At 39.8% G+C, this 14,379-nt stretch overlaps 1 protein-coding gene across 2 annotated transcripts in view; it reads left to right on the top strand.

The window, feature by feature from the left end:
- The window catches only part of elf1 (E74-like ETS transcription factor 1), a 38,008-nt gene that overhangs the window by 1,655 nt on the left and 21,974 nt on the right, over positions 1 to 14,379 (top strand). The window contains exon 1 of one of the 2 annotated variants that reach the window (XM_072395392.1): positions 8,701 to 8,997. The exons of the other annotated variant lie outside the window; for it this stretch is intronic. The gene's annotated coding sequence lies outside the window, so the exon portion shown is untranslated. Of the gene's footprint in view, positions 1 to 8,700; positions 8,998 to 14,379 lie in introns of those variants that run through there. 2 annotated transcript variants of the gene reach the window in all.

The following is a 14,379-nucleotide window of genomic DNA, read 5'->3' as shown; positions in this document are numbered from 1 at the left end:
CTGGACCCACCTACTCTACACCGACCCTCCCTTCTCTCCCCCTGAAGTCTTCCCATGGCAGGAATGCTGGCAGAGGCTGGTAGATAATTGGAAACTTCAGTTCACTGAAAACAGTTATCCCGAACAAGACTTTCCAAATATACTCCAGCGTGGAGTCATTTTGTTTGTTTCAAACATGTGCTCTTGTTTTAGGAACATCTTGCCATGTTGCCGCCCACACAATAGCCTCTCCTTTGCCCCATTCCTCTCTGCTTTGTTAGCTTTAATGTCGCACAGGCTTCGACATATACTGGCCAGTCTTGTGTGTCGAGGCTGGAGCAGTTTCCCGGTAGCCTTCTTATCCTGTGACAGTCATGTCATCATCAGCAGTCTGAGCAGCTGAGGAGTGTGATGATGACCGAGGACAACAATGGCGAGCTGTCTGTTGTTCTCCCTTTAGCAGTAAAGGGCTCCTCAGACATCAGATACTTCTTCTTCCCAAGATGTGCCTGCCTGCCTTAATGGGCCTTGATATTGATTTGACTTCACAAAAAGAAGAACTGAGCTTTTATCCTGCGTAGAAAGCAGCACTCCAATTTCACAAAAGCTTTCAGAGGCCTTTCAATAGCGAGGGTATACTACAGCTTTTTTCCTTTGCAAGTTGACATGTGTGGTGTGATTTGAAAACAATGGTCAACTTTCCCATTTCAGGATTCGGTCAAAATTTCCAAGTAGTCAGAGTTTTATGACATTTCTTTGCCTGTTGTATCAATCACCTTACATAAACTGAGCTCCAAACAAATGTAATTTTCTAGGTGTGAATTTGTGTAGTTTGGTGCCTTAGAAATAACCACAAGATGGCAATGTTCATATGCTTTGACTAAACAAACAATCGTATGAGATGGTTGAAACTCAAATGAAGAAATGCAGGAACCGACTTGTGAAAAGAGAAATAAAACTCTTGAACTTCCCTTTTTTACATGTGAAAAAAAAAAAAACCCTCTGCCGTCTTGATTTCTGCCAAGGGTTTGCAGGGGAAGTGTTGTTTGCAAAGTTCCCCAATTCAGCGTGGCTGTTTAACCACCTCTAGCTTTTCACACCTGAATATCACCTTGTCAGACATGTTTGATTGCTAGGCAGCAGCACCAGCAGCAGTAACACGCTGCCACTGGACGTGACGTCACAGAGAAAGGAGAGACGAGGGAAATTCCACCTGTAACCTCATTTCGCTCTCATGCTGCCTGTCTCACAGGCATGTGACTTGGACGAGTCATCCTGCCTTGGTTTCTCCATGAATCTGTACATTGTCATGATGTAATCCAGCCAAGGCAGTTGAGGCTATTTTTAGCATAAAAAAGGAGGCCAACTTGAATAAGAATTTCAAATGAGCTCTTCTCGGAAAGGGAGATTGACACTTCCCATGCCTGTGCAGTAAGCTATAGCGTCTTGTGTCTGAAGTCAACAAAATGAGGCTGTAAAACCACACATTTTTGTTTCTACTTTCTGTTTTTATTGTTTAAAAATAGTTGAAGTTTAATTTCTGAGTTTTTAGACACGGTTAAATGGATTGCACAGAAACAGACTAGTCGTCTTTCTCTGTTTCCTTCTTGTGTCTATGCTGTGTGACACCATCAATGTTGTACAAGTTCACACTGAAGTGATACCAGAGTGATATCTTCGACTCGATGGAAGGCAGCACAGTATATATCATAACTTCTCATGCGGGAGTAAAGACTTATGATGCTAATTTTCAGCTCTATTTTTTTCTTTATCTAATTCAGTTATTCCTTTAAGGTGGACATGGATGATTCACGTTGTTTTTTTATGTAGCCGTCATTTCAGCCTCTGAAACAAACCATCCTGTCTCCTGTCTCTCTCAAGCCCACCTGTAACAGATGAATGTATAAAGAAATGCTTTTAATCCCTTAAATGTATTTCATTTTTTCACTTCTCTTTTGTTTTCACTTGCCTTATTAATGTCGTTGTGTGAAATAAACGTTTACCACATGAAACCTCCATTTGCTGGGTTAACTGAACGATGAGTCCCAGCTTTTCTGAGAAATGACACAAAAGGTGGTGCACATATGAAAGAAACCCCAAATAAAATGCATTACTTTGAATGCTGTCACAATTTGTGTCCATCTGCATGACTTAAGGTAATTTTGTTTTGTGACTTTCACAATTTGCCACGGGACCATGTTGCGTTATTTAAAATCATGTCATGTCTCATATCATGCTAAAAATTCCACATTGTTAGAATACACATGCATAAGACAGAAATTTTAGGGAAAACACAGTTTTTCCCGGTCTAATAAACGCCTATTTCTTGTCTTGGACAGCGGAGATAGACTTTAGCCCCTCATAACCCTGAACAAGATAAAGCTTTTGCAGAGAATGGATGGATGAAATAGTTTGCCTCTACATACAGCCAAACCTCGGCATATAACTTTGTTAGCAGGGCGAATTACTGTAGGCTGTTGGGGGTTTGCAGCATGTTGAAATCATAAGATTAGTTAACCACATTACTTAAGTATGTTTATGATGTTTGCTGAGGTCCACGTCGGCCCACAGCGTAGTGTGCCGTAACTCTGATGTACGTGTAATTACATTAGGGTGTGACTTAGTTTGTAATGTTCGAGCTTGCTGTTGTTTGACCAAACAAAGGCGGTCCTTACAAAAATAGCAACTGTCTGTGTCTGCAACTTTAGTGTATGATGATATTCGAGCCTATCATTTTTCATGTGTGCTACAGCTAATGAGGGAGCGGCGAGTGGTTCATGGAGGCCTCTCATGAGTCAGCTAAGCCAGAGTTGCTTGGATTTACACAGCGAGCCTGAAGACAGCAAAGGATCTAACCTCATTTAACTTTCAACAAATGTAACTCATACCAGAGAAGGCACAGCTAACAGAAGTCACCATGAGCTTTGGCAGATCATTGCATCTGCTAAAGTGCAATTGTCTGTCAGCGCCATCAGTAGCTTCCGTCCTTCCGTCCTTCTTTTGGGTTCATTTCAGAGTGACACGTAGTTATCAGGCTTGTTTAATTATTCAGCTGCATGCAGCCACTGGGTATTATAATCAAGGCCCTGAGTGACAGCCCAATATACACTAAGGATCTCATGGCATTTTATTAGTAATGAGCCAGAGATGAAGGGCTCCTGGTTTAAAATGTGCTTCCTGTATACACACTGGTGCAAAAGTATTCTCATTGGATTCAAGTAGTTGATATAAAACATATGCACTTTTAAAAAAATTTAGGGATTGTTTATGAAAAGATGTCTTCAGGAAAACTACATTTGTGGTAAATGACGTAATGTGGCAATGTATCGGACTGCCGGTAGTTGAAATAGCCCTCAGAGGTGTGATGTGTATGATGTGGATTGTTGGCCTGTTTTCTGTGCTTAATATTTAATGAGATGCTCTCTGCATGTGTGTATGGGGCTTGGGCAGCAGTAAAACTAATACTACTGATAAGTCCAGTCCCTGTTCACAAAAATTGCATTATGTTGTATTTTGAAATATTTATAGCACCCCAGGTTTATGGGCCAGCCCACCCAGAACATAAACTGAATACTATAGTGACTCTACTTATTCCTAATGAAAGGGGCCTAAACCTACTAGTATGTGAGGCAGTATCACGGAGCTCCCTGCCACATGCATGTAAATATCTGGAAATTTCTGAACTTTTAAAAATCGTTGGACTGGGTCAGCAGTGCTGTTATTCCTGCTTCCAGTCTTTATAACATGCTAAGTGAATTGTCTGTGGCTTCAGATATAAATAATACATGTGGAAGTGATTCTGTGTATGACTCACATTAGGTAGTGTCAGGGGATAGTTATTGGATTTTGGCTCCAATTGGCATTGACCAGGAGGCACACGCTGATTTTCAATGCGGATGCCACGCTTGGGGCCACAGGAGTGGGCACAGATCACTTTTTCTTTACAGAAACACACGTTTACAAGCTGTAACATCTCACACGGAGGCTCGGAAAACTGAAAGCAGCAACTCGTTGATAAAAAGGGATGAGACCAATTGATTTTGAGTCAGTCAGTCCCGCTATGGGGCTAATGTTCTCAGTGCAGACATGAGTAATAAACTTGCCTTATTATCTTGGAAAGTTGCGATTACCAGAAGTAGGTCGGTGATGCGGCCTGCAGGATACAGTGCAACCCATCCTGCATGTTGTCATAGCTTACAGGTTTGTCCTCTGGGAGGTGGAGGTAGTAGTTAATTATCCTAAATCCATTTCTGAGTATGTTGTAGCAATCAGATCACAAGGTTAACATTCCCCAACTGGCAATAGGAAAGGATTTAATCGGCCATTTTCAGTGGGTATGCACATGTTTTTAAAAAACCCTCTCAGCGTTCTACCTTAGGTGTGAAAGCACTATAAGGAGATGAGTAGCAGTATAACAAATTGTTGCTCAACTCTGCGGTGTCTAGAACTGAAACATCTGTATTGATAGAAACAGAGTTCTGGTATCCAGTATATCTTACAGACATCATTTGCAAATGTGTGCACAGTTTTTTGTCGCATGTTATTGTGGCTATAGATAACATTGCCAAGGGCCTGTTGATCTGTGATCATCATTTTCTGCTCAGTGGTGCTAATGAATCACTCGGTTGTGGTGGGCTGAGCTGTTGAATACGGAATGCGTTGTCTTTACAGCTGTTCACACACACACAAGGCTTTTTTCTTTCTTTTAGATCTGTATATCTTTAGTTGTGTTCTGTCAGCACAGTGAATCATCTCTGGTCCTGGCTAAGCTCAGAAGAGTCATTGTCCAAGAATGATAAGGTGTTCATAGCACCATGAGCTGTCAGTTTGTTCAGCAAACTACGTTGTTGCAACAAGTAGTCTGACCTCAACCAGCTGGCATGCTAAATAACTGTATGACCTTGGTTGCCTTCAATTTTTCACTACAATCCACACCTGACAAATGTTTTCTAAGTGTTTTCTTGTGCAATATTTTTCCATCTTAATTGGGTTAATTAAAATGCCTCGCTGCCCTTCTGTTAACCTTATTCTGGGTCTCCTATGGGGTGCACTTGTGTACTGTTACCTACATCTAATAGCCTCAGCTGCAGTCTTCAATACTCCGTATTTGAGCAGCCATCAGATGACCTCCAAGCTACACAAATAATTCAGAGTCCTCTAAACACTCCCATATCTCCCACAGTCAAGGATTGTTTCGAGATGTTTGGCGACTTTTATGAATCCACACCTCTTCAATGTAACTTGTGCTCTGTATTTTCTTAGTGCAGTTTTTCGTAGGGCTTTGTCTGCTACTCACTTGTGGGTGGGTGTTCACACTAGATGACCGTTGTCATTTAATGAACGAAACAAAGTGAAGGCACCCAAATCTAGGCCTGTTTGGGGGCTGCGTTTCACACGATTTTATCAGTAACATAAGCATGTTATCATGTATTGGTAACACTTGCCTTTTGACACATTATTGTCTGTAATCACAAATGTTAGAACATATTGTTTACTGACTTAGAATAACAAGGGTAACTAAATTATTGGCTTCCTTACAGGTATATCAAATGATGTAATTGATATGAATCTTGTAACTGCGGGTTTTTAATAATTATTTTCATGCAATTAGTTATCTGGTTTCACGGTTTTGGGTCAAAGCGATGTTACTGACACAGATTTAGCTATATATTGACATGCTCTAGCTTTACTGGGGACATGCCTCAGAAAATGTGGGCTTTGAGGCATGCTTGTGTTTGTTTTTGGCCTCTGTTATTCACAGCTTTCACATGAGAGCTACAAGTGACCCCATTTTTATTCTTAGGCTGCAAAGGAAAGGTGTGCCCTTTCAGATAGTCTGCATGGTCACATGTCTCTCCACTGATCACACATCAAGGCATTTTTCTCTGCCCTAGTTAATGCGTAACCATTGTTAGAATAAAGCAAGAACACAATGCTCTGTGTGGTTGAGGCTTTTTGTGTTTTCACGCAGAGATTTGAATGAAATTTTATCCCATTGACATGTCCTGAAACAAAAGCAATTTGTACATCTTGACTTTTATTGCTTTTCCCCAGAGTATGGATGTGGTTTGTTGTGTAAATAGTTGAGTTAGCATTTGGTATTACAGAAGATAATTGAGAAAAACAGTAAATTCTTAGGAGAGAATACGATTATTTTTTTCTTTTCTTTTTTTTACTTTGCAGGGAAAATTCACAGCAACACATTATTTGCATGCCATTTCTTTTTCACTGTAGTCTAGATTTTGAGCCATGAATGTGCCAATTCAAATTCTAACCCAGAAACCATGTCAAGGGTTATTAAATAACACTGCTTCTGCTGCTTTTATACTGCTCACAAATTCGGTGCCAGCCAGCAATTTAGTACCCCGTTTGTTTCCTCAAGAATTTACTCCAGCACTCATCATGTTACCAGAAGTGGGACGCTCCCTCTTGTCCTGTAGAAGTGTCTGTTGTTTACACATCATAAAGCCATTTGAAGGTATTGAAAGGAATACATGAAGTTGATATTTTTTTCACCGTCAGCTCCCTGCGAGAAGGCTCTGAATTCGAATCCCAGCTGGGGCCTTTCTGTGTGGAGTTTGCATGCTGTCCTAGAGCATGAATGGGTTCTTTTGGGGTTCTCTGGCTTCCCACTGTCCAAAAACATGCATTTTGGGTTAATTGGTGACTCTAAATTGATGGAGTGAGTGTGATGGACAGGCGACCCGTCCAGGGTGTCCCCCTGCCAATGGCAGCTGGGATAACCTCCAGCGGATATAAATAATTAATGGATGGATGTTTTTGTTAACAGCTCTCTCCAATCATATACATTCATTCTTCTTAAGTATAATCATTGCAATTTATCATTTTTATTTTGCTTTGGCTTTGGGCTTGTTTGTCATCTTGGAGTTATTTAGACTATTAACTATTAATTGTCTTGCTTGGGAGACTTTCGATTATTTTTGATTGATAGACACAGTGCTGACTTGACTTAATTTGACTTCTATGATTATGGAGATTCATCTTACAATTTTTACAAATGACAAATCATTCATATTTGATGAGCAGTTAAAGAGGCCGAGATTCTTCCTCTGTCCTGTTTTGTTCATGCCTGTACTATAGTTCTTTGTAGTTCCATTTAGCAAGAAATAGAAGGCTCTCTCTTGTTGAGATGACACTCGGTGGAGGCTGCAGGAAAAGATGTGCTCTACAATATTCACATATTGACGCAGTTCAGGCATCTTCATGTATTTATTTCCTCCCATTTAAACTTTTTTCTTACTATTGATTCAAGACATTCCAGTTGTTCACAGGAACTTTGACAAGGTATGAATGAATGCAACTGTAATTTAGGCCTCAGATAGTAGATGTCATTGTCTATAAAGTGACCATCATTAGAATTACATTTTGCATCTTTGCTGTGTGTTTTGGGATGTTTACATGGTTGTCTTGGATTTTAGCTTTGCCTCAGTGCATTAGCCTTAAGAGTTCATACCACCAAAGTGAATAGTTTCCTTCAAAGCTTGAGGTTGAGGACAGTATTTCCAAAGAGGGGTGATAAGTGGGGCTTGTTTTGTTTAACTTTTCCTCACAGCAAAGCGATCAATTTGCTCCGAAGCGAACAGCTGCTTTCAGCTCAGAGTTGAAGTGTAGTAAATGGGGGGCCAGAAAGAATTGATGTGATGATGAGAACACTTCTCAGGGACTGAGAGACTAATTTGGGGTTTGATGAAATACAGATCCTGCAGCAACTTTAAGTGATTTTTATGGATCCATCTTTTGAAATATCAACCCTCGCGTTCCCTCTAACAATCCCAAATTAAAACTGTTTTAATTGAATTTACTTTTGCCTCTACTGAATATAGCATGCAGGGGCTTTTTAGGGAAACGTTTATTTTATTGGTGCACACACACTGTGTGAACACACAGAGAGCTGAACACTCACCACAGACCACCACTTCCTGTTTGCTGAAGTGTCATTTCTGATAAAGATTACTATCACATCTCAGTCATAGCAGTTTGAGCACAACAAGCTAAAGTTAGAAAATAGCTTTATTTTACTTTACAGCTTAGCAATTTTCAACATACTGCACTTTCATAGCATCTTCAATGTTTTAGATCTAAATTAGCAACTGCTGGAGGGAAACTCTCATGTGATCATTTTTATAAGAAGAGTTTTCTGTGATCATGAGGAGCAGAAGAAGAAGGAGGGGGGAGGAGAGAGATTCTCTATCGTCAAGCACTTGCTCATACGTAAATGCAGCCATCTTTACTGCTTCTTTTTAGCTTTTTAAGACTTATTACAGCAGGGATAACAACTCTTCCCCAGTACAGCAACTTGACTGTCTTGCTAATAGACCTGGAACTCACTGTAAATGTTGTAATGTAACACAAAGAGATGTGAACTTTACCCCTGAGCTCTCATACAGATTTTAATCACCATGACTGGCCCATATTGCATGGTCAAAGTCTAAAGTAAGTAAATGCCTGTCCATTTGTTCAATTACACCCTCAGCACTCCTCTGCCTCTGCCGGAGAAACCCGTCCATCGTCTTTCAGGCTGTTCTAGGTGTGGCCTTATTGTTGGTCCTCTCTGGTCTCCCCTCCCCCATACAGCCTTGTCCAATCCCTGCCACAAGTACAACTCACCTGAAAGGATTTGCATACTCATCGCTCATTGGCCAGGTGAAGGCTCCCTGCCTCAGGCCTTCTCTACCAATGGCGACAGTGCTGCGTGACTCATAGGGAGAGGACAAGTTGCTTCACTATACTTCTCCTTTTTCTGTTTCTAACAGCAGCCATTGCATTGTCTCCCCCCCCTCCCCTCCTCTCCAGTGTTGTTTTTCCACTGTGAGAAAGAGGTGTGGGTCAGGCCACTCTACATCTTTTGACACCATTCTCCTCATTTGAACACGTTTGGATTATTACCAGTTTCACCTTTTTGTTGTCTATTTTTCTTTTTGTTTTCATTGGTTGCTGAGATCGACACTTGTTTGATCGCTATAATGGACCTTGTCACCCGAACCCTGTGTCTTTGAGGTCAGTGATGAATAGTTTCCCTTTTCACTTTTTACTTGTTTTGATGGCTGAAAAACTTTTGGTGGTGATGGTGAAACTAATATCTTGAAGTTATCGTAAATTAATTTTCTTCACGGTTTACATGTTTATTACTGTAGTCAAGTGTTAATGTACATGTATATTTAAGAACTGTGTGTATGACAAGGTAGGCATGAAGCTTTACAGGTCGACATTATATGTACCATTGACTTCATAGCATTTTCTGGAACAAATCGTATCATATCACAGGTTTCTGAAGGGGGTGCTTTAACAAGTCATTCCAGTTTAACTAACAAATATTTTCCTGCATCTCACTTCATCCATGACTTTATTTTGATTAAATCTCATGTGTGAAAACAGCAAAACACTATTGAATATATTGAATATACATCACACTAGCTTAGCTTGCGCATATAATTATAAATTCTTGAAATCCTTCTGACATTTTCTAAAGGTTGACAGCTCTCGGGATAAAGTAAGTTTGAAAGTTTTTAGAGTTTTTACACCTGGCGTTTTAAGAGCTAATAGAAATTATCTTTAACTGATGCTTCTGTTTGTTGCATTTCTTTTACAAATTGTTACCTTATAAGGTGTGTTGAAGCAAGGGCGGGAACATAGTTTTGCAAGCCTCTGGACCACACTCACATGTATTTCTCATAGTGTGTTAATCAGTAATTGCACAACAAGCTAATTTGAACCACATATGCCAACTAAATGTCATAGAATATGTCACTTGAAAGGTAAATGTGAACATTTGTGTGCTAAAAACAGCCCTTGTGTTTCTGCTCATCAAAGCAGCTCTGTGCATGGAATCAGTCATGCAATTCTTCATGCATCAAAATCCTCAGCTTACCAGAACAGAATGTTGCACATCTTGTAAATTAAAGTCCAAAAGGATGCCATTTGTGCTCATGAGAAAGTCTGAACCTTTTCAGAGTTTACTTCCTCTTTTCTGCATAAATAGGCTAACCTTCCCTTGTTTTTTTTCTTTTGGTCCTACTGTGAACACAATGATTCTGGTTAATGCTGTAGAGTGTCTGTTTCTAAAAGTTGCTCAGTGCAGAAGAGATAAAAGCTTGCTTCCTGTTTCACCAGAAATCTACTCTGCACTTTGTGAACCACATAAGACAGTGTGTGCATGCTGTATTACTGAATAAATGTATCTGCATGCTGAGCAGGTTTCAGACACATTACTCTGAAACTGCCTTCTGCTGCTGTTGCACATACAGTGCACAGAGCAATGTAGTTATCACTGAGCTAGTGCTGAACATTTTCATCAAATTTGGTCAGGCTTTTTTTTTTTTTAGAAATGTAGCTTGTTGATGCATGTCTAACATTAGAGTATAGGCTTCGCTCACAAAAAGCACTGTAGAACAGATCCTTTCAGAGATACAGAATATATATCTCAGTACTAAGGGCTCAGTTTCTGAACTTTTATCAGGAGTGGCTAAATTGGCCTTACAATGAGAGACAAAAGGAATATTTTTCTCTTAATTCTTACCAGCTGTGTATCAGCACTTGTTGCAACTAAGTGAAAGGCTTTGTTATGAAGCAGGAATGAGTTTGCATTTGCCTTAAATTTCTCATCTATGCCCACCCTGATTTGTTTTGTAAATGAGGCCCTCGTGCCTGGGAGTATAAAGTCATAGGTGCTTTTTTGTGACACTGTGTTTGTGTCCTTCAAAGAGGTGGGGGTGGTAAAGAACATGAGGGGGGGGGGCTGAGTGGCAGTTTCAAGTTGGCTGCTCCTTAAATACAAAGTCAACAGGTCTTAGCCTGCATTTATTTCATTAGGCCTGGGCAAGATGACAGAGACATAGCAAGATAATGGCATGACGAGAACGGGAGTAGGTGGGGTTTCGTTTATTACTACAGCCCTCAGCATGCCGAAATATGTAAAAATGGAGGGTTTACTCAGTTTAATTTTACAGGTACATGCCTTGAAAACAAAAAGCACAGAGCCAACTGTGTATGGTCAGGTACAAACTGTTTGGTTTGCTTTGAATAAACACAGTCTTCTCAATGTCAATCTCAAATGGTGAGATAGAAAAATGTTCCTCATCAGTAATACTGTCACAGCTGTGGAAAACCTCCAGATTCATAGTGAAACTAGTCAAAGCACGTCCTGTTTCTTACTGGAAAATGTTAATATGAGACAGCGTAATCGACTTTATAAGCTCAAGTTTGCATTATTTTTCCATGTCACTTGCTCAATATTTAACGAATTTCCGCTTGCGAAGGATGCATACATCAAAGTTGGAGAACTTGTGACGGGAAGTTTGAATTCCTGTGACAAGCTGGGAAAATCTGGGTGGGGAAAGTTAATGTGTAACTTTGTCTTCTGCTGTAACAGCTACTGTGCCACTGAGCAAGGCACACTCTCTATTAATTCTTCAAAGTAATTTGTGCGTTTGTGTTGACGTGCAGCAGGTACACAGAAAAGTCCTCTCTTGATAAATAACGTTTAATTGATTGAGCAACTGTCTCTCCGTGTTGCAATTCCCTCATACTCGAAGCATGCTGGAACTGGCTGCACAAGTCTCTGAGGTACATTTAGAACCAGAACTGTGATCATCCCATCTGATGAGTCTTTTTATCCAGATCTGTTTCATTTCAGTCCTGACACATGTATTTAATTTTGAATCCATGAAGGTCTAATAGCTTTATTTTTTTCAGTCTGTGTCTTCAGGCTTATTTGCTGAGAATTTCAAAACGATATTAGGGTTGTGATGTAATTTGGGATTTTTTTTTTCTTTTTCTTGTGACATTTTTTTCCCTTCATACCTATAGCTTTGATCTCTTGATAGCTTGACAGAATCACCACAATGATATAGAGCATACCAAAGAAAAGAGGTCAGAGTAAGAAAAAGAAAGTTGTAGTCACATGAATACTTAAGCCTACATGTAAAAGGCAAATGCATCTATGGCAGGGCCAGTTATAGTACCTCGTATAATTATGCAACATTGCTCTAAAATATGGATGTGTGACTTTTGTCTCTTATAAATATTTTTCTTAGACATTGATGAAGGATCTATAGTGACGACTTTGAATGCACTCTGTGCCATTTAATGTCAAATGAAGACTTGGATAAAGACTCAAATGTTCATTTAAATGTTTTACATTAACACCACCTGAAATCCATCTGGAACTGTGAGAGATGCCAGCTCCCAGGCCATATTTGTTAAGGTCTTAGAAGCTGAAGGCAGGTGCATGATAACACCCACCTGGCTGAAATAGGTAAAAGACAACAGCATTACATTTTAAGGCCAATACAGGTTAAAGAAAATGAGCGCCTGAGTTGATATGCGGAGTATCAGGTCACACCTTTTGATAAGTCTGCTGGTTACGTAATGTACCATGTTGGTCAGATAGTCCGTCTCTTCCTGCTGTGTCTTGCTGCAACACTGTGTCATGCTCGGTGCTGGAACGTCACTGAAGGTAAAAACTAAATAAAGTAAAGTTTTCTGCCCCATTCTGAGGGAAGAAATGTACATTTAAATCTACCAGATTTGTTTGACATCTTTAGCAGCTAGGAGTTATTTTCAGATTGAAACAATAAAAGAACAAAAATGCTAGTGTGCAGACTCATGGAGACTCATGATGATCTTAAACCACAGCAATTACTTGTAACGTTGTGGTTATGGTAGTTTGTTAATCTGAGGATCTCAGTAATTCTTCTTCCAATGTATTTGCTGAAATTAATAATTTTGCTCTTCTTTTTTGTTCAGGAGATAATCTGGTGAACAAACAGCTAATAAAGGGACTTATAAACTCTCAGATGGCAGCACAGAACTATTAAGAAATTATATCCCCTTTAAAGTGGCATGCAATTCATAAAACTATGTATTGTGTGTATAAGATACATTTAACATTTAGTGAAGTGAGATATAGAGCTCCATATAGTGAACTGTACGGAGATCATGATAATAAACGGATCTTGATAAAAGTTTATCTGTCATAGAAGTTGCTCACAGTGTTTGTGTGGGTGGAAGCAGGTTTGAGATGCAAGTTTTATTTAATTCCCGATAAAAGCAGCGAGCAGAGCACCATAAAAGTTTCCATTACTCTCTGCTGGTCTCTGTCTTAGTTGAAAAGCAGTCATTTGTGACCATAAACACAGAAATCTGATGCATTTTGGACTTCTTTTTTTTTTTTTAGCTGACAGCCATACATTTTTAGCTGTGCATAACTCAGTGGCCTGAAAACACATTCATGGCACAATGTTGTTCTTTCCTGTTATAGAGGTTCCACCCTGCATGAGGTAACATCAGGCCGAGATCTGCTCCTCACTGTGAGATGCGTGTGAACCTAAAACTGACATGAATAAAGTTTTAGCTTGTGTCTCTTGCCCTCTCTCATGCTGATTTAAACATCATGTTGGATTGCTTGGTACAAAGAGGCATTCCGACCAAGGCACAGAGTGAAATTGATTTCCCACATGGTTTTCTGAGGCTTTGGTCCCAGACACCCAGCCGGAGTGGTGTCTGTGTCTGGAAGCTTCAGCAGCAGATTCTCATGGAAAACCAGTCCTACCCACAATAACTCAAATAATCTACAAAATTTATGAGTGAAGAGGACTCACTTAATGAAGCTGGTATTAAAGTTTATCCGTTTGTTTATTTATTTTTGTCCATAAGCCCCTTTTCTTGGTACTCTGCTTTCATTCAATATAGATGTCACTTCTACCTTCTCATCACTTTTCTTCTTTGTGTTACCCTCGACGACCAGATGAGACTCGCAGACATTTAATTAAGCATCAAGTAGGCCTCAAATAATCATTTAGAAGCATGATGGCGCCCTTTTCGTTCATCTGCGTCATGATATGGTGTGGTAGACCCAATTATGATAAACATTGTGCATCCGTGCTGAGCCTTTATGTCAGTGCTTAAATACAGTGCTGCGTGCAAAAATGACAGTAAATCTTGATCAGTTTGACTTTCAAGAGAAAAACACAAAAACTGCACTGTAAGTTGTTATTTCTTGATCCTTGATAATAAAATGAAAAAATCATTACTCACTCTTGCTTGTTTTTTGCAGCCAGTTAGCTTAGCTCAGCATATTGTATTATATAAGCCCGCTCTGGCTAGCTCAGTTGACGTCTGACAAGTTGTTTGTTTTTGAAAACGAAATCATTAAAGTAAACATTTTTTACAGGCTGTTTGGCATATTTATTGAGCTGGCAAAGATGGGAATAGTTTCGGTGATGTTGGTACAGCAGTATCACGTTCATTTTTTTTAAGTGAGTGACAATGTTTTTGACTATGCAAATGCTTAAACATTTCTTACATTTTACTTTTTGGGGGCTTGTCACAGTATGCTACGTCCTCAGCCTGTCCTTGCATACACGCCCGGTCTTTTCTGAG

The sequence above is a fragment of the Leuresthes tenuis genome, unplaced genomic scaffold, assembly GCF_036924035.1.
Source record: "Leuresthes tenuis unplaced genomic scaffold, fLeuTen1.0.hap1 SCAF_11, whole genome shotgun sequence".
Lineage (NCBI taxonomy): Eukaryota > Metazoa > Chordata > Actinopteri > Atheriniformes > Atherinopsidae > Leuresthes > Leuresthes tenuis.
Note: the sequence above shows the minus strand (reverse complement) of the source record. Positions and strands in the feature narration are given on the sequence as shown.